Source organism: Neopsephotus bourkii, unplaced genomic scaffold (assembly GCF_033783945.1).
Source record: "Neopsephotus bourkii isolate Nb327-2 ecotype Australia unplaced genomic scaffold, CSIRO-AGI_Nbou_v1 NB_1792, whole genome shotgun sequence".
Lineage (NCBI taxonomy): Eukaryota > Metazoa > Chordata > Aves > Psittaciformes > Psittacidae > Neopsephotus > Neopsephotus bourkii.
Genome location: NW_026902266.1, coordinates 3,759,480 through 3,779,272, shown reverse-complemented (window position 1 = coordinate 3,779,272; position 19,793 = coordinate 3,759,480). Strand labels below are relative to the sequence as shown.

The following is a 19,793-nucleotide window of genomic DNA, read 5'->3' as shown; positions in this document are numbered from 1 at the left end:
TATGCCACAGATACCACCTACCTGGGCTGATATAACCCAGAGCCTTTCACCAGTATTCAAAGCTCAAAGGGCAGGGAGGAAAATCTTAAAATGCAAATAAAGCCCACTTGTCACTTAAAAGGTATTTAGTTCAAAAAACCAAAACCAATCTAAGTGGAGAAATTAATTATTGCAACTCATTTTAAATTAGGGAAGCAAACCTAAGTCTTTGCACAGCCAGAAGATCACACTCTGAACAAACTAAGGGAGGTTTGCAGATGTACACCATGCTGACCATAGGGTCCAGCTTCTGGGTTCAGCGTAGGTGAAGAGATAAATGTGTCTGGTGTAAAGCTACATCAAGCCTGGTAAACACATATTGCATACAGATTCTAATACTAACCTGTTATTTCTGGAGGGAATGGGTAGGTGGGAGGGAGCGCCGGAAACAGGAACTGGGCTGGAAGAGTAGAACAGCTTTAACACGTGGGATGCTATGTAGAAACCAGAAGTGCTGGGGATTGTTATGTTGTCAGAAATGTTTCAGAAGTCAACTCCATTAAGCCTATGAAGTCCGGCTTAAAACTGAATTTAGTGTGATCTTAACTGAAAACTGGCCAAAACCCAAGTAAAAAGCCTGCAGGAATCACGCTTTCATAATCTCAAACGTGAGCACTACAAAAGCAGTTTTCCTGCCTGGAGCTTTGAATACGATACCTTCTGTAACAGGAAATAAATATTTTCTGCAAAGTGACCCCAAGGACTCCAGAAGCCTTTAGGAGACTTCTTTAGTCAAAGTCAAAAGTGAAAAAAATAAAAAAGGCCATAAAATTGGAAGACAATGTGAATAATGTTGACCTACTCATTCAAAAATGAAAGGTGCTGCTGGGAGAGAAGAGGAAATGCTCACCACAATAGCTGTGGAAAACGGGGCCCAAAACCCTCAGGGAAGAACAAAAAAAAACACCACAAAACATACTTCGAGAAATCGAGGATGATAGAAGTAACACAGAAGAATTACAGCAGTTGCACGTTAGGAAATAAAGACCAAGAGGAAAATCACCATGGTTGAGCTGTTTGTTTATCCCAGCTCCCACAAGCCTGGTTCTTACCCAGTTTAACCCAGGAGTGGATTTAGCCAAAGCCCAGCACAGGGTTTCCAGCAGCTCCCAGCACGTACGCCATGCAGGGATGCAGCCCCTGCTCCTCCCACAGCTCCACCCAGGCATAGGACCAAACCAGCCACAGCCACGGGCTGCTGGCACTGTGCCTTGAGGCTGTCTCTGCTTAGCACTGTACCAGGGGCAGAAAACAAGGAATGAAGGATTGATCGTGGAGGCAAGGAGGCACCTCATCAGCCATGTGAGCCCCTCTCCATCCCCCATGTCTCAGAAACAAGCTACACCTCCTAACATAAAGAGTGAGGGCCCTCCCAATATGGGATGATGTGCACATGGAATAAATATGGGGCTGTGGACAGGAACATGAAAAAAATAAAAAAGGAATTTCAGGAATAAGTGAAGTACCAGTCACCTCCTTGCACCGGCATCTTTCCAGCCTACAAAAGCTTTGCACAGGCCCTGATGTAGCAGTTTTGCAGGGCTAGAGAACATAAAGCAGAAAGACGCAATTCTAGACAACCACCAGAAACCTTTACCTTCAGGTTGCCATTTCCACCTTCTTCCTCACTGTCATCTTCCTGCACTCTGACAGCCTGGCGTGAGACCCTCCAGCATCCTCTCAAGGGCACCTGAAGTCCAACCATAGCAGCATACCAGCCAGATGTGACTTAACTCTGATTCTCCTCTACTAGGTAAAAATCCAGGAGCAATGTAAGATCAAAGATCTTGTATGGCCAAAAAAATTGAGTTGATGTGGACTGCCTCGTCCATCGCATCCTACATCCCAACAAGGGATCTGAGCAAGATGCCATAACTTCAGTTTCGTAAATCACCAGCACACTGAACCCAATGTTGGTGGCCTCAGTGTGCTGGTGTTCAGTAATGCTGCTGCTCTTTTTCCCTTGCCTTCAGTTACAATATCTCAAAGACCTAAAAATAATACTTATTATTTAGCCATCCAGTAATTCTTCTGAGAGCCACTTAGGTTGAAAAAAAGAACCCTTATCAGATGTGACCAACAGCATTTCAAAGCAGAGCACTGGCCTTTGTCTAGAAGTGGCACTATTCAGACAGTCTCAAGAAAGGATTAAAATGTAGCCCAAACAAGTCTTAATGAAAGCTGTATTTTTTTATCTGAGGAACAAAAGCCAAGCAAACTACATGGAAGCACAGCCAAAAAGAAAAAGCAACACAATCCCTTATGAGCTGATAAAACATTAAATAGCCCACTGCATTTGTAGCTTAAAGGGGAAAAAAATAACCAAACAAACAATATCCTTCCTGTTTAGTTTCTTTCTGATTCTGGAATGTTTTTAACAGCAAGCCTGGGATTCACCTGAGGGTAATGCAAAAAGGAACACAGAAACCTCAGTGTGAGTGACAACTGAAGAGCAGCCATCCATGTGGGTGCTCCTCGTTCCAGAGCAAACTGAGTGAGAAGGTTTTCCAGTGAGTTAACCAAGGAAAGAGAAACTTCATACAGAGCCACAGTGGGATTTGCCTGGAGAGTATGCTTCATGCAAGTATCAGAGTCAAAACCATTCCCCCTGCCCACTACTAGCAGGCCTCCCAGATGTCCATCTGTTTGCTGTTCCTTCCCTTTTAAAAACTGCAGCACAAGCTGCTGGGAAGCATGCAGTGTGTGGCAAGTAATTACAGAGCAAAGCAGAGCAGAACAACCTCAGGGGATAAGCAGCAATTTAGACAGGCACTGATCGCTGACCTTCCACTAGGGCTACATGAGATCTCTGCATGTGAAAGCAAATTGAAATACACTTTAATTGGCACCATCATGCTTAGAGGGCTGGGTAAGCATGAACTGTGAAATTCTGAAGGAACAAATCTATATGCCACAACTGCTCATCTGCACTAAACAAAAGCTCTAAAAATGGTCACCTGAACGTCACAAAAGGCAGCTCCATCCTTTGCTGCAGGGAACCCAGAGCCAGCCTTGCCACCTCTGCAACCACATACGCAGACCATGGTTTCAACATTCAGCCGCAGATGTGGCTGTTCCTTGCCTGCCAGACTACCTGGGGCTGGAGGCCGTCAGCCAAGTGAAGCTCTCAGCCTGTCAAAACCCAGCATATTTGAAACACACAAAGTCAGGCTAGAGCAGATCAAGTCTTGAATTAGGCTGTTCAGCTTCCATTCAGCTCCTTCCAAAGCCTTTTCTCTATCACCACTGGAGACAAGTTATTGCTTTGGACATAAGCACTTCAGACACAACTTTGGTCCAACCCAGGACAGCTATTTTCATGGTGTCTTTGCCAGCAGATTACAACATATGCCCACATACTTTAAGCATAGTTCAACAATATCAGCAAAAGTTTACTGATAGGAGAAATATTTTCCTACCAGAGTACTCTAAACTTGAGGTGGACACCTCCTCCTCCAAGCACGCACCACCAGCTGGAGCAAAACCCTCCTTGCTTACACCCGAGGGTCAGAAGAAAAGCTGACCAAGGGATGCCCTGAGATTCCTTCTCATTTCATAACAAGCCACTGTAAAAGGAATTGAGCTGAGTATTCACATGCTTAAGGGCATTTAAAGTAGAGACTGGCTTTCTAATGTATCAGGATTCTTCTGGCCTCTGAGGGCAAGAGACAGAAAAGAAGAGAAACAGATTTCTTTTCAGGAATGTAAAAGCATTCCTGAAGTTCCCATGAAGTAATGGGAAGCCCCCCCCCAAAAAACATAAAAACAACCACCCACAAACTTCCCTAAGGAAAAGCTTCATAATTATGAAACATCTATATCCACATGTCATCACAGGTACAAGAAACATGGGACCAACCACTGGCACAACACTGGGACACGTGGTAGATGTACTGCATCCCACAAGGGCAGGGGATTTGCAAATAGGATTGCAAAGAGCAAGTCCCCAGGGAATCAGGGAAAACTGAGTAGCCAAAACAATCCTAATTTGCCAGCTGTTACAGATGTCTTCTCAACAGGAAGATAATAACAGGTCTTAGGAAGACAAGCCACCCCTGAAGAGAAGAGTGTCATTTTGGCACTTAATTTTTCCTAGTCTTCTCAGGAAGAGTAGGAAATGGCAGAGACTTCCCCCACTGCATAAATTCTTTTATCAGGTTAAATTAGATTAATTCCCCCTGGGAAGATTACTACTCTACACAGCTGATGGGTGTTCTTGCCTTGATTCTCATGGTGCTCCTATCCCAGTGACTGAGAAAGCATTTAAAAGTTTCACCCCCAATTCTTTCACAAAGACATCACTACCTGCAGGCAGCATATACCCACTCAGACTGAACGTAAAATACACCTAAAAAATCTATTGCTACTTCCCCTCTTTTTTTTTCTGGTTTCCAAACAATCAGAAGAAAATTGAAACTCAACAATTTCTCCTTGCTTTCTTAAGGGAACCATGACAAAGCTACTGTGAAATTGTCTGCTATCGGGGGACAGAGGGGGAAAGAAGGATAAAGCAAACTACAGGAGTTAACCTGCAGCAGCAAACAAATCAGTTATGTGCCCAGACACGGAGTAAAGCTTCATTTGTCAGAGGAGAAAGTATCAAAGGCTTTGAACATAGTCATCCACTCCCTGGTGTTACCCTCAGAGGTCTGGTGTCTGCAGCATTAACAACGAATAGTAACAAATATGCTTTTGTAAAAGGAGTGGTGGAAATGTCAGGGGAGATGCAAGAGCAAGAAGGGAAGATCTCTAAAGTTCTGAAGGTAACTGTTCACAAGAGAAGCCAATTCAAGACCCACAATGGTTAGGAGCAGTTAGTGAGAGCAATGAGGCATATGAAGAGAGTTTGCCTGTGGAGCAGCAGCTGGGGAGAAGAGGAAGACAGCTGCAGCACTGCCCCAGGTCATCCCATAGGGTATCTAACAAGGGTAATCAAACACAGGGATGATTGTGAATTATCACAAAGCTCAACCCTTGGCAGGCCTCCAGTGGCCCCAGGACAGGAAAGCCCAACAGGGCAGTGCAGAGCACTGTGTGGATGTACTCTTCCCATAGATGCTGTGGTTAAGGTAAGTTTGCTAACTCACTGCTGAACATCAGGACAAGAGGTTGGCTATGTCAACCACCAGACCCTGGACAGCAGTTTCCATCCATCCACTGTTGGTCAACCTCCGTGGCGGCTGTCACAAGGAAAATCAAGAGCAATGCAGATGGAATTATGCACCACAGCAAATGCAATGCAGTTCTCAACTTGCATTACTGATCCTTATGCTCTCACAACAGTGGCTTAAGCTGTTTTTTTTCAAGTCAGCATTTAGCTTTTTTGCTAGCTAATACAACATTTCCTCTCCCTTCCCCCCAGTCCAAGTATTCGGTGAAATTGCTTCTTCTGCAAATTGTACTGCAAATGCTGAACTTTTGCCAGTTAGACAGGGAAAGCCTTGACTAAAAATAAATCACATTTCAGAAAATAGATCCTTCCCGGTACGATGAAGTAGTGGATAATGCATGGAAGCAGATCTGCCAGGAGAACACAATCTCCAGATTTGCACGAGAATCTCATCAAGCTCAAAAGACAGACAGCCACAATTACCATGACTTGTCCCATCTTAAAAAGCACAGAGTTAGGGGAAAGGAGAGAGGTAGGGGTGAGGGTGCCGGAGTAAATCAAATTTCCACCTGTTCTGGCAAGAACAGAAGTGTCACCACCGCCACTTGCCTGCATCCCTTGTGAACTAAGCTGCTCATAACCCACAGGGGAGGAAGAGGTCAACACATCTCTCCCTGCACGGCCACTACAGGAGGCAAAACCCTATTACAGGAAATTTGCTACAACTCAGGCATGTCAGAGAACAATTTGGGCTCTTGCCACCTGAGTCACCAGGAGTCTGGAGCACTGACTCACTGCTGGCTCCCTCCAACTCAGACATACCTGTGACAGCTTGCTAGCAAACGGAGGCACTCCTACCTTTGCTGTTCGCCTCCTCGTTACAGTTCTCCCTTCATCAACAGGCCTTTTACTCTAGAAAATTAATGCAAGAAAAGGAAAGCACAATGAGAACACTCTCATGGGAAGCCAAGGCAGTGCTCTACTAAACAGCTATGCTTTAAGCTCCGAAGCGGAGAGCACATCTGCTCACATGGTGCAATAAATCCCACAAAAAACAGGCGAATTAGGCGGAAACAGCTCCACCCCAACTCCTACTCCTCGACTGTGTTTGCTGCACCGCCCAGACAGTCCTGATGAACCAGGTTTTCAAGTAAGATTGCTTTCCATAACAAATCCATTTCACTTTCTTAGGGATCAAGGAAGCTTTACACAGCCAGTCATGGCTATGTCCTCCTGCAATCAAAATGGGCTGTTCGGGAAGACCAAATGCAAGGCAGCGCCATTTTGGGATGAGATCCATCAGGGATTGAAATTTGCAGAAGCAGCTTCTTTTGCTCTTACAGCAAGCTGAAGGCTCCAGCTCAGCATGCCAGGCCAATCCCTCCTTGTCCATAGATGGTTCCACAGCAGCATCCGTATACCCGCATCTCAGGCTTCCCCTAAGCAACCACAAATGGCAAAATATTCCATTCAAATTCCAGTGGTTGCACACACACCTCTGATCAGCTGCAAACATAATTCCAGTTAATAAAAAGTAGGCTGCAACCCAGCCCTATATTTTCTCCTCCTCAAAGTAATGCAGGAATTGAAACTGAGGTGCAGGCAGACCTGCCGGTAGCACAGTGCGGGGCATCACTAAATGCATGTTTGGCATCTCTGCAACTACAGCCAACTCAAACAGTCCACTTACAGTGCCAAACAGTTTCAAAGAGCGCAGACAAGATTTTTTAGTTGAGTACGGATGCCTTAAAGCAATAACAAATCAAATAACTTGGGCAAAAGGATGCACTGGGCAGCACAGAGAAGGCTTCAGAGCCACTGCTTCTGACAGCAATCAGTGGCAGAGCAGAGCATTAATTACCCAGGGAAGAATAAGCTGCTACAGGCTGTTCTTGCTGTACATTAAGAAAACAACAGCAGATTTGTTCGTAGTTGGATAGCAACATGCAAACATCTTCCTCCCACCCCCTCTGTGGGCTGCAGGCAGGCGCATGCGGTGGGGGAGCTACCACAGGCCAGCAGAGCAGGAGGGCACAGCAGCAGTGCACACAGCCGCAAGCTCAACTGGGATCCTCCAGCTGGTGCTACGGGAAGCAAAAGGCCATGCCTGTGTTTGCAAGGAGCTTGGCCTCCAGGAGCTGCTCTGCCGCGATGCTGTGTTTTCCGATGTTCTCCTCAGAGCACTGCCAGCAAGGCTAAATGCAGACCTTACCTTCTGCTTGGTGTTTCCACAACACAACTGCATGGAAAAAATCTATTCACTGCACAATGTCCTCTCCCACAGTATCTGTCAATTCATACCTATAGGGCAAACCTTGCATGTTTCACTTTTATACACACACACTCTCCCCCTCGCCAGGAGCACAACAAATGTACCTATTCAGAACATAGGCTTCTTTTAAAGCACTGACAAGGAGCCAGAACATAGTGCCACATCAGTATACAGGAACTAGCAAATCCTGTAAGCATTACAGAGGCTGATGAAAGGGAAGGATGGCAAGGCAACCTTGCAAGAGGTTGAAGAGTGTTAGATCTCAGCCCTGAACAACCTCCTGCCTAGCCTTGGCACCACAGTGGAGGTACCCAGCACAGAAGTCAGGGGACTTCTCCAAAATCAGAGAAGGAAGCCAAGGTAAGAGGCAAGACGCTAAGTCCCAAACTAAGGCTGGTTGTTCAGCGAAGCCTCCTCAAGAGTCAGTGCACTGAAGTTAATATCTAGGTATAGGAGCAAAAAAGAGGCTGATAAATGGGATGGAAGTGATCACCTGCACAGCTCCCCTACTCCTCTCCCTGAGATGCTGCTGAAGATCTCCTGCTCCACAGCACGTGTGCAATTTCTTCTAGTTTGCAGAGCAGGTGAATCCCATCTGATATCAGAGCCAGGCTGCTTCTGTTTTTCCATTATTACTATTGTTGATTCATCATTATGATTTCATAGTAAGCAGTTTTATTTTTCCTACTGATTGCTCTATAAAGCTTTTGTACATTAGTCATGCAGAAGACATCTTGCAGCACTTAGCAAAAGCTGGGACAGAAGTCACCTCCACAGGCTTCAGCAAAACCTCACTGCAAGCATGCCAAAGACAAGGCATCAGGAAAAAATGGATGCTTTACTGGTAACAGTTCTAAGCAGCCATAAGGAGACATTTTTCTGGTGATCCAACTGAAGCAAAGATGACTGCATCTAATACAGCTTTAATTTTCCCATTCTGTTCATACCACAGTTCGGGGACAGCAACGAACATGGTGGATGAACAACCATCCTTAAGCACACTGTAACAGAGAGAGGATGTGAAAGTGGGAGGAGTTAAGAAAACAGGGTGGGACAACTTCTCCAGTCAAAGTACCAAACCTGCAAAGGGAAGGTACAGGATTAGCCCGACAACATCTTATGTACTTCCTGCTGACTGGTCCTCATTATGTACTGCAAGAAAGCTTACTCATGCAGCACACTGGTTTACCTTGGACTGAGAAAGAGAGACTTGCTTGTTTTCCCTAATGTCTGCGGGTGACTCACAGACGACAGCCATTGCCAGCTGGTATTTAAAGAACTGAGAAAAAACATAATCCATTCACCCTTCCCTTCTCCCCTTTTTCCTTTCCTATTAGAGAATAGCTGTAAGCATTTCTTAGGACAAAAACAATGCTGATAGACCACAAGACCATAGCACAGACCTTGGACTCCAGCCTCAAGCACAAATTTTCCATCACCATTTATAATTGCTCTCCCTGTTGCTTTACATTACCACTCTAGCCAAAACACAAGAGTTATTTACTCGTGTTATGTACCTCCAGGAGGGTTTTCTCTGTTTTATTTCTGAAGTCAGTAACTGAACACTATTCTGCAGTGGAACATAAAAGTCTCTACACAAAGACAGAAATAACATAACAAATCCAACCTGGCCAATAATCTTCAGTGGCAGCTTATTTATAAAAGTATGGAAAGACAACTTTCCTCCTCTAGCAAGGAAATTCATACCTTAGCTTCACATGGCTTAAGCCTAAAGAGGCTGCGTTAGCTTTGTAGGATTTCAGCTGCATTGGTATTGGCCCACTCCTGCACCAGAGCTCAGTAGGTGGGCAAGAGCAGCAGGTCTGCCATGCAGACAACCTTTTCTCCATTCCTCCTCCAGCTCCTTTTTCCTCTAACAACTTTCTCAATGCAATTGCTACTATTAGACAACATTACAGAAACATCACAGAAGTTCAAACTTGCCTCCCAGTACAGCTGAGCAAGGCAGAGGTGCTTGTCGCTTCTCTAAGTGCTGGGGGATTTAATCAAACCCATGTGAAGGTGGCCTGGACTGCCTTCCCAAAGCAACCACAGCTCTCAGACAAATCATTTTGTCCTACAGCAGCCAGATACACTGGAAACACAGTTAAGTGCCAGGGAATCAGACCCCTGTCCCCAAACTCCCTTGTTCCCAAAACTCCCTTCTCAAAGTGTCCATCACCACTAGCCTTAAGACATATTTGGTGGACATCCAGTTTGTCCACTAAAACATGCATTTCTCAGTGTTACCACCCCAGGAACCTCTCTCTGCTGTTCACCTTGACATCATGATGCATTGCTTGTTGACAGATTGAACCAATGCTGCAGAGACACAATAATGTTCTATTTCATCCAGTGTGGAAAATAAAGAATAACCAGAGTTAAAAAAAAAAACAGTTATGTTCATAAGTCAGACAGGAAGATAAATCTACCCTTAGCTTTACAGCTAGAAGAGAACAAGACAGCAGGATTTGTTGTGCTACTTCATACAGAGGCACTAACACATCAGGCCCTGGTCTGCAGTGTATTTAAGCAGAGATAACATATAATCACAGAGTGGTTTGGGTTGGAAGTGATCTTTTAAAGATCATCTAATCCGATTTCCTGCAATGCGCTGGGACATCTTCCACTAGACCAGGTTGCTTCAAGCCCCATCCAGCCTGGCCTTGAACACATCCAGGGATGTGGCATCCACAGTTTCTCTGGACAACCTGTGCCAATGCCTCACCACCCTCACCAAAGAAAATTTCTCTCTTATATTCAATCTAATATTCTCCTTGATATGTTGAGCAGAAGGTCTTATTTAAAAGCTATGCTCAAAGTCCTCCCAGAGGGATACCTACCTCCGCTAGGTTAACGGGGGGAGGCCAAACACTTTCAGCACATACATGAAGCCATCAGTCAGCAGTGCACCTCAAAGGACTCTAACAACATCATAGGCTCCCAGAAATCTTAACACACTTTGCAACCCTCACCCCTCCTTTACAGGGAGGAAAACTGTTAGAAGCAAGACATGCCCTACCAGGGGCTACATGGCTGCCCTTCAGCAAGCTTTGCCCATTCCCTTTCCATGCTCATCAGCTTAACTGATACAAAACTACCCCTTGATGCCAAAATAAAGTCCTGCCTTTTCCCTTCTACCCCTTCCACACATCCCAGACATCTCTAAGCTTGTAGTAGCAACCATTGTTTGCTTGATCCAACTGGAAACCATCCCAGAAAGAAGAAAAAAAAGTGGAAGGATTTCTGGCAGGAGAACAGCCTGAGATCAGCTAAAGCTGGTGGGAAGCATGACCTCAGAAAGATGGCATAGTGGTACGTCTGGAAACCTACATGAGGCTTTCAAGCTACCACACTTTGACCCATCATGGCTTTGTCTTTGCACAGGGGTAGGTCACTTAAAAACGACTTTAATGGCTCCATTCACTGTTGAACACGCCCAGCCACTCACTTTTCTGAAGACCCATCCAAAAACAGCTTGGTGAAGTGCTACCTGAGTTCTTCACACTAGACTTGGTGCCCCCTAACAGCCACACACCACAGCTGTGCAAGACTCCTAGCTTACTAGGGAATAGCAGTGAAACAAAATTTCTCCAAGAGGTCTGGGGATTGTTGTTTTTTTTTTTCTTTTGGTGTGTTTTGCCATAACTGAGGAGTGTTCTTACATGGTTTTCAGGAGAAAAGGAGCAAGGACAAACATATGTAAAGGATCCAGCAAAAGCTCTTAAGCAAAGCAGACAGCAGGATGCTGAAAATAAATACGCAAAGCCTTTTGCAGCACCAAAACTCAAATCCATCTGGACATTTCTGAGTCTGTCACGGCAGCCCATAGAAGGGACTTTCCAATTTCTTGCAGAGAAACCCTGGGAAATAAGTACGGAAAAACAGAAGCACAGGCTCAAACTCTAAGTCAGCCCTTCACCCTGAGGTATGACCTCCCCCAACATTACCACGAGAAGCACAGCACAGCCTTATGCAGTCCCTGCAGGCTGCCTTCTCCTCTGGCACAGGGATGGATGGAGGGGTCCTAACAGACCCAAGTGCACCTCAGTGTGCCAGAGGGGCTGCCAGCTCAAGCCTTCCCTTCACATCAGCCACTTCACCTCCAAACAGCAAGAACGTGATCCTCACCTAAAAAAGTACACACCACAAAGCTGTGCTGAGTGGATGGTGCTGATGCACCACCATCCCCAGAGGTATCATCCAAACACCTCAGCAGCAGTCCAACGGAGCTCCCCCATCCCTAGCTCCTTACAGAGGGGAAGGAGGCAGAGCTAATCCTCTTGTTTTTCTAAGTTTATGCAGCATTAGCCACACAGGCTCCTGCTGAAGCTGCCCCAGGGCCCCCAACCTGTGATCACGACTGTGGTCACACTGAAACCACCAATTTTGCCAGCTTTCAAAACGAACAGATGAGCACAATTTAAACCTTCACATTCAAGCCTCCTTTACACAGATTCCACAAGAAAACCCAGAGCTTCTACTCTACTTAATGCAACAACAACAACAACAAAATCAAAAAGCTACTCAAACTCAGTTTCCATGGCATTAAAATCAATAAGCCAGCTATGTGCCTCCAACAGCTTGTTCTCATTTTTCCCAATAACTATTACCATGCACACTTCAGAAATATCCCAAAGCATCCTTAAAAACATTATGGAGTTTATCACAAAGCTCAAGCTTTCAGCTGTGCAGAAAGAAAAAAACAAAAACACCCAGCAAAAAAACCCAATCAAACTACAGTGGGTTAATTCAGGACAATCAATGCTCTATCAGCTCAAGTAGGATACTGGATAACCCAATCTTTTCATTTCAAAGCCTCCCACTTCCAGCAGTTGGAGAACATGGCCAAGCAGCACTGTTTGACCCACAAACCAAAGAGCAGGAATGTGTTTCCCAGCCAAGGGCTGGAGTGGCAATCACCCCTCCTTGCCCAGCATCTCTGGGGATGGACCTGTCTGTCCATCCAGCTGCCCCCATGCTGGATCCAGCACTCTGCAGGAGGTAATTGCTTAATCCCCGAAAGACTGAACTACTTTGACATGCCACAGGAAGAGGGCTGACTCACAGAACTGAGAGGTGAGGGAAGAGAGAAATGGTGAGAACAAGACACCACAGATACAACGTTTTTCGAGAAATTGAATTCCTAAACATGCACGTAATTTACTTACGTGCTCCCTCCTCATCTACTCTGTCTTGAAATGTTTGATGAGATACACAATTCACTATCAGTGCAACTTTGCTCTGCTTAAGCCCACATCAGATGTCAAGAGCTACAAAAGCAGGAAAGAGGACACCCACAAATTTCATCTTGTGAAGAGAAAACAGCACTACTGAGCTAAAACTTGAGTAGTGAGCTATGATGCAAATGGGGGAAGCTTTAAAAGAAGTACAAAAAGCAACTGCACTAGCTCAGACCAACATCTGCATCCCCCAACATCCTGCCACCACGGTAGCGAGCAGCAGACATGGTGCACGCTTGGTCAAGGCAACTGCTGGAGGGGTTTCCACAGCACACCCTCCACATGCAGGGCAAGCTGCAGCTTTAGCTGCATTCAAAGCATGACCCTCACTGATTAGGGAATACAAATTAAGGGAAGAGGAAGCAGGAGATTTAAGAACCTGAGCCACGTGGTTAGCCTTAATGAGAGCCCACTTATTTCGGGAGAGCTAGCTGGCCAAAAGTGTGTGTGTAAAGAAGCCAGGCACATCTGCACAGCTACTGCAAAGAAAATTAAGAGTTGGATGAGCAGGTTGTAGACTTTTGGGTGGCTGTCCCAGCTGCTGCTATGTCACTGGTAAAGCCTGCACCCCACTTTGCTGAACCTCCCACACCCCTCTAACACAGCAGAATGTCAAGCAGCTGAGTACACCAACAAACAAGGATTTCTGAGCAAGCTGGATTTACCCCTGCTGTCAGGATGCCAGCAGAGCTTCAAGTCCTAAGGAGATCAGATTTGTATCGATGGACACTCAGGCAAAGCTGGCATGATGGGGGTATGCAGGGGGTTGAGGATCCCCAGCACTTGCTTCATCTTCATGAACACTTTTTTGCCCCCTTGGACTGATGACAAATAGTTTTCCACAAGGAGAATCCTGTGCTGAGCTCCAAAAGGTGGGGGCAAACACTTTGTCTGCTAGACTTTTGGGGCACCACAGCACTGGGGCTCACTGGTACTGTGAGCTCTCACCCTGTCAGACAACTGCTCAGCAGCTGCCTGCAGCACGGAAGTTCCTCTGCATAAATCTGAACAGTACTGGCTCCTATGTTTGGCTTCCAGGATCCAAGCCACAAGGAGAGCTAAAAGTATTTCAGTTAACTAGTACTTTTCGATGCAGGAGTTGCTGATGATGCCATGAGGGTATTATACAACTGCAAAGAGGAAGATGTGGTCTGCAGAAAAAAATAATAAATTGAATGGGCTGAAACAGCTGGCCAGGACAGTAACCTCTGAATTCAAGCGTGAACCACACCATGCACGGAGCTTGTGCTACTTGCAATTGTGTTGCAATTGCAACATTTAATATGTTTGCAAGCTTTCTGATGTGCTATACACAGGGAATCCTTTTTGCTTTGCATTGACTATACACAGAGAGCTTGTTCTGGCTGTATGCCACGCAACCTGTCTCCTGAATCAGCTGGCTGCTTAGCTATGTATCATCCTGCATGTCAGGAGTTAAGCAGGAAACTCCTATTGCTGGTAAAATCCTTTGCAGGGAGATGGGTAGGCTCCTGAGCTAAGGATTTCTTCATGTGCAGATTTAGCACCGTTTTTTTTTTCTAGCACTGCCTGGTCTTTATGCTGACATCCAGACTTTAAACATCATCTGTGGGTAATACAGGAGTATATTACTCACAGCAGCGCACCTGGAAGAACTAGCAAATCCTCTCCATTTGAGCCAGTGTTGGCTTTACTCTGGAATTACATTTATCTCTCCGGCACTAGGCTCCCATTAATGGAATTACCAGGCAGGCTGCTTCAGAATTAACACTTGAGAGAGGCAGGCTGGGATGGCACCACTCCAGCCTCAACCCGCAAAGCCGGCACTGTTTCTCCATCCTCCAACGAGCTGCCACCCTAACGAGCCCGACCCCATGACGAGAGCCAGGGAAACAAAAGAAACAAACCCGAACTGTCCAGGGCAATCAATATCTTTCTAGGAACACCCAGGCCTCTTGCCAGCTCTCTTCCAGCCCCAATTTAGCTCTCCTGCATCACAGAAGGGGATGGCACGCGCAGGAGCAACCCAGCGGGATGTCAAGCCAAGAAGCATGGCTGGTGCTCAAGCAGACACTTACGCCAATCTGCACTGGTCCCTCTGCAAATACCTGATGCTGAGAGTGTCAGAGCAAACCTACAGCTAAAGACAGCACCCATCCACCTCAAAAGTCACAGAGCAAGTACCCGAGTCTGAATAGTTGTTTCAGAAATACCCACTGATAATGTAAAACGGGGAGGCATATTGTAGCAAATGAATCAAGGCTGGGTATGGGGGATTATCTTCACACACTAGAAAACTGCCTTCCATCACATGGCAGCTACTGCACTGCCACGCTGAGCAATCTGCACCACGGCATGAAACAGTCCATTAAACCACCCCTGCACTACCCAACAAAATGGGCAACTGCGAGCAGTGCCGCAGGGTGTCAAAAGCTAAAGGGGATGCAGCAAGCAACCCTGCTGCAAAGCTACACCGACAGCACTGCAACTTCTCTGGGGGCTGTTTTTTGCACACAGCAGCTGTGGGCTTGTTTAGGTAGGGTTTTTTTTTCAGTCAGTTGCAAGAGGACTTCTCCGTCCTTGACAAGGAGTGAATGCAAGGAGAAAAGAGATTCAGCACCACTTGAACAGTGTTTGCCCCAGGTGTGGAGACCCAGGTGCACAGTACTGCCAAAGCAAGTAAAAGACAGCAAGGGGAAAGCTTACTTGCAGAGTGTAGACATACCCTTACAACAGCTTGAGCTGTGGGAGCTGAACTACTCTCTCCTGTAATTAAAATGTAGGAGAGGAAAGCGCAGGAATTACTCCAGCATGACTGTGAACAACTAACAGGCTTTGAGTTTCAAAGTCAATCTTAAAACATGCTCTTCACTGCGATTTTAATTCTAAAAAAAAAAAAAAAAAAGAAAAATAGGGGGAAAAAAGAGGATTTGCTGTGAGAAAAGATCCTGTACAACCCTGTTATTAAACCACACAAGGAGCAAATGAGGGAGACTGGCTGGGGCTGACGAAGCAAGGCTGAAGGGCAGCCCCCTCTTTCCCCCCTGGCCCTTCATTTGCTCTGCTAGTTGCTCTCGGCAGCATAACGATTCATGGAGGCAGACTGCCCCGTGACAGGAAAAACATATGTAACACCCAGACGGTGAAACCTCACATCTGAGAAGAGCATCTATGCAAAACGCAGCCTGAAACATTTTTTCCAGCTCCACACAGTCGACTTGATGTGCTGCAAAACCAAGCTGGTGAAACGCTATTGCCTGCATTGAAGGTGAGATTCACCAGCAGGATATACTCTCAAGCATCTCCCTGTTTTCTGCAGGTTAGAAACAAACAAATAAATAAATAGATAAAAGCCTATGGGCATGGTTACAGGGTCCTGCAGCTCAGGGTGGTGCAAGAGAGAAGGGAGAACATCAGAAAAAGGAATCACACAGGTTCAATGCTCTTCAGCCTGGCACCTGGGGAACAGCTTAGCCAACAAAACTACTTTCTTTCCAAAACAATGATGAAGGTAAGGAGCCATCGGAATTATGAGTCAAGCTCCAAGATAAGAAATTGTACTAGTGGATGGGTGTGGCTGCCTGTTTGGGGTTTTTCTACAAGATAAACGTGTCTTTGGAACATGTTTGTTGGCCAGTCTTCCCTCTGCTGGGAAGAACACCAAAAAAACAAGAAGAAAGCTCACAACCCTGAAAACAACAAATGAAAGGTAGGTCAGTTTCTGAAAAGCAGAGATCATGCTTCACAGGCCCTTGAAAGTAAGATGAAACATATTAATATACCAAAAGGAGAGTAAATTCAAAATTCCAAATAGTTCTATAAAATATCATTCAGACAAGCTGTTAAGGAAACTCTGCAAGAGGCAAAGCCCATTCACAGACCACAACCTGTCAAGTAAAAGAAATAAATAAATTTTTTAATCTATTTTTCAACTGTAAAGCTGTGGGTATATAAGAATATTTAATCAGAAATTCACAGTCTGGAGGATGCTAGCTCCACAGACATATCCAGGGAAAAAAAGTTGCTTGTGTATCAGAGTAAGAACTAATGCAAATCCCTTAGGAAGTGTGTGAAATTGAGCAGAGAATGGTTTTGAATCCAACAGAACAACGTGTTGAACGAAGCCGCGGTAGGAGTACACCAGCACTGCAGGAAAGCAAAGAGTGTAAAGCACCCAGGAGCTTGATGGACCAAAAGCCACAGCAGGCCATGTCACTCTCTCCAACTTCCCCGCTGCCCACTGATTTGTAATAACTTCAAGACAGTCATGGAGGGCCCTGCCAGCTCAGCCCAGGACCTTGCTGCTCTGCAAACAGCAAGGTGTTAAGCAGCCACCACCAGGGTTATACAACAGAAGCTATTTTGCAATCCCTTCCGTATAGCAAGCATTTTGCATTGGCCTTCACAACAGTTCAGTTTTGCCTTTTCTTATTCAAGAACACAGTGGGGAAGAAAACTGACAGAGCACAAGGCAAGCAATTTACTAGAATGACAGGCTGTTAACTAAACCCTGCCAAACATAGCTTTAAATTAAAGCATCAAGCCCGTGAATAGCTTCCTCTTCCTCAGCACAGCACTGGCAGAGGAAGGTCCCAACAGTCGCTATGCTACGCAGGCCCTTATCGAGTACATTCCCTTTTCCCAACAAAACCAGGGCACCAAATCCTGGCTGGACCAATGCAGCTCCTCAGTAGGCTCCAGCACACATGCCCTTACCCACCATTTTGGCAGGCGCCAAAGATCCCTGCTCCAGACACAGCATCTCCTTCCTCATCCAACTGAGTTGACCTTAACTCTAATTCAGCTGGAGCACAAGAGCACATGGTACCATTTCTTGAGGGAGAAGAGCTCATGATTCACCACGATGCCAGATTTCACTTTTTTGGGTGTTGTTTTTAAAGGAAGTATTGCAAAGCAAGGGTGGGGGAAGCAACTGCAAGCACCGGGTTTGACAGATCAAGCTCTCAAGCTGCCACATCTCCAGACCCTGCCACCAGCCAGGACCAAACCCGACTGTCCCACCAGAGCTGCCAGTTATGTCCCATGCAGCAGGGTATTTTGGAGGCTCCCCCAGCTGCCCTTGGGACACCCAGTCCATACCTGTGCCACCCCACACGACCCCAGAGAGCAGCAAGGCTGGGGAGGACAGGTCACCACCCCGTGTGCATGGCTGCTGGGAAGGCAAAGCCTCCCAAAACAGCAACGGAGGTGAGGAAGGGCAGCTCCTGCGCTGCTCCATCCAGTGGGAATGGGGAAGAAACAAACAGCATTTTGTTTTGACCTCCACGCGGCCCCACCACCACTCAAAGGACTGCCTCAGCTCCTAGCAGAGTCTCTGCGGGGTGCACAGCCCCATGCTCTGACCCTCAACGCAGCCCCACCGTGTCAAACAGCCCTTCGCAGCCCCCATTCCAAGCACACAGCCCTTTGCTCTCCTTCACCCCACAAAATGCCTTCCCCTGAACACCAAGCCGAGCCCTTCATAACCTTCCCGAGCCGCCCATTTGTGCAGCCCCTGGACACCCCCCGGCACCTCACGCTTTCCCGTTCGGGGTGCCCCAGACACACAGCTCTCCACAGATGCTCCCGGGCACACACACCTTCGCAAACCCCCATGCCGCTGGGCACGCAGCTCTCTGCACACCACAACCCCCAATGGCCCCACACACAAGCCCTTGGCAACACTACCAGCCCTCCCCGCCCGGTGCTTCCCCCTGAGCGGACACCTCTAGGTACTCGTGCCTCTCAAACTGTCCCTTCTCCCGTCCTCTCCCGTCCCGTCCCGCCGTACCCCTCCGGTCCTTACCGTGAAGAGCCCCGCGGGCGGGCGCGAGCTCCTAGCCCCGCCGCGCATCCTCCCGTACGCGCCCAGCGCCCAGCCCGCTCCCGCGCAGCCGCACTAGTGAGCACCGAGCGGGACGTAGAACGGCGAGCGCCGCACGGCCTCTCGCGAGAAGAGAATAGAACTGCCCCAGCAGAGCTCCGTGTTGCAGAGGGGAATTAGCTCAAATGGTAGAGCGCTCGCTTAGCATGCGAGAGGTAGCGGGATCGATGCCCGCATTCTCCAGAGCTTTTTTCATCCGGCTTGTGAAAGCTTCTACCTTTACTATTGACGCGTTTTGCTTTTGTCTTAAACATTTCTGAAGTTCTTATTTGCTTCCTTAAAATTCCGAAAGATACATTTGCTCAACCTGTGGTTAAGGCAAGGAGGGTGCTGTTTGTTGTACGTGCAGCATTACAGGAGGCCCTTTTGCTTTCTCATTTAGTATTGAATGAACAAGGGCAGCAACAGGGTGCTGCACCCACTCCCTCCAGCACTTCTTATGGCAGCTTCTGCCCCAGCCCTCACCTGCTTAACTTGTACAGGAGCAGGAGAGCCCCAGGGATCCCCTCTCTTGGAAGCTTTTGACAGACTCAAAACTCATCAGTAAATCTGAGAAGGAATCAAAATACCTCAAGAAGGCATTGATATACATACCAGTTAGTAAAAAAACTGGCAAGATTTTGCCCAATGAATTTATCGACGTGTAAAGTTGAGCCAAATACTCAAATTCTTACGTGTTGCTATTATTCTACTGCAATGAGCAAGAAAAAAAATAAAGAAAAAAGAGAGTGTTTTAAAAACTGAAGCCATATCATAGGAAAAAAAAACCCCAACCCCATAGGAATACACTCAGTTGGCATTTCCATCCCAGTCACAAGCTGAACTGGAAACCAAAGCTGGAAAACAATTCTGCGCACTTTCTCTGGTTACATACGTAAGGAAATGATCTTTCTGAGGTATGTCAGCAGCAAAGAGTGGAATTCAGCTTTCAAGATGCCCATAGATCCCATCCTACACCTGAGTAAACTGCAAATCATTCCCATCACCAGATGTTTGCAGTGGGCCTGGGGCAGGCTCACCTCGCTGCAGAGCATACACATGAGCCCTAGGGTGGCTGATGAGAGAAGAGCCCATGCTCTTAAATCCCAGAGGACTTCCCAGCATGGACCTGGGGCAGTGGAAAACATCCAGTGGGTGCTTTCTAGATAGAACCAAATTCTTCTGCAACAACCTTCCATTAAACCACACCTTCAGAAACAGTAGGAAGTCTCAATATTACTGCATCTCCTTTTGAAAAGAGTAAACCCAGGGAATCATTTTTTGTCT

General features: G+C 46.6%; 1 protein-coding gene and 1 non-coding gene across 3 annotated transcripts in view; one reads left to right on the top strand and one right to left on the bottom strand.

Annotated features, from left to right (window-relative positions):
- Positions 1–18,543, bottom strand: part of LOC133226544 (uncharacterized) — a 78,520-nt gene extending 59,977 nt beyond the window's left edge. Inside the window, exon 1 of one of the 2 annotated variants that reach the window (XM_061380198.1) lies at positions 18,450–18,543. The gene's annotated coding sequence lies outside the window, so the exon portion shown is untranslated. Of the gene's footprint in view, positions 1–7,525; positions 7,551–18,449 lie in introns of those variants that run through there. The other variant, XM_061380200.1, reaches the window with a different exon arrangement.
- Positions 18,544–18,637: 94 nt separating this feature from the next.
- On the top strand, positions 18,638–18,710 carry TRNAA-AGC (transfer RNA alanine (anticodon AGC)). Its single transcript has one exon. It is a non-coding gene; the product is annotated as a tRNA-Ala (tRNA).
- Positions 18,711–19,793: the final 1,083 nt, after the last annotated feature.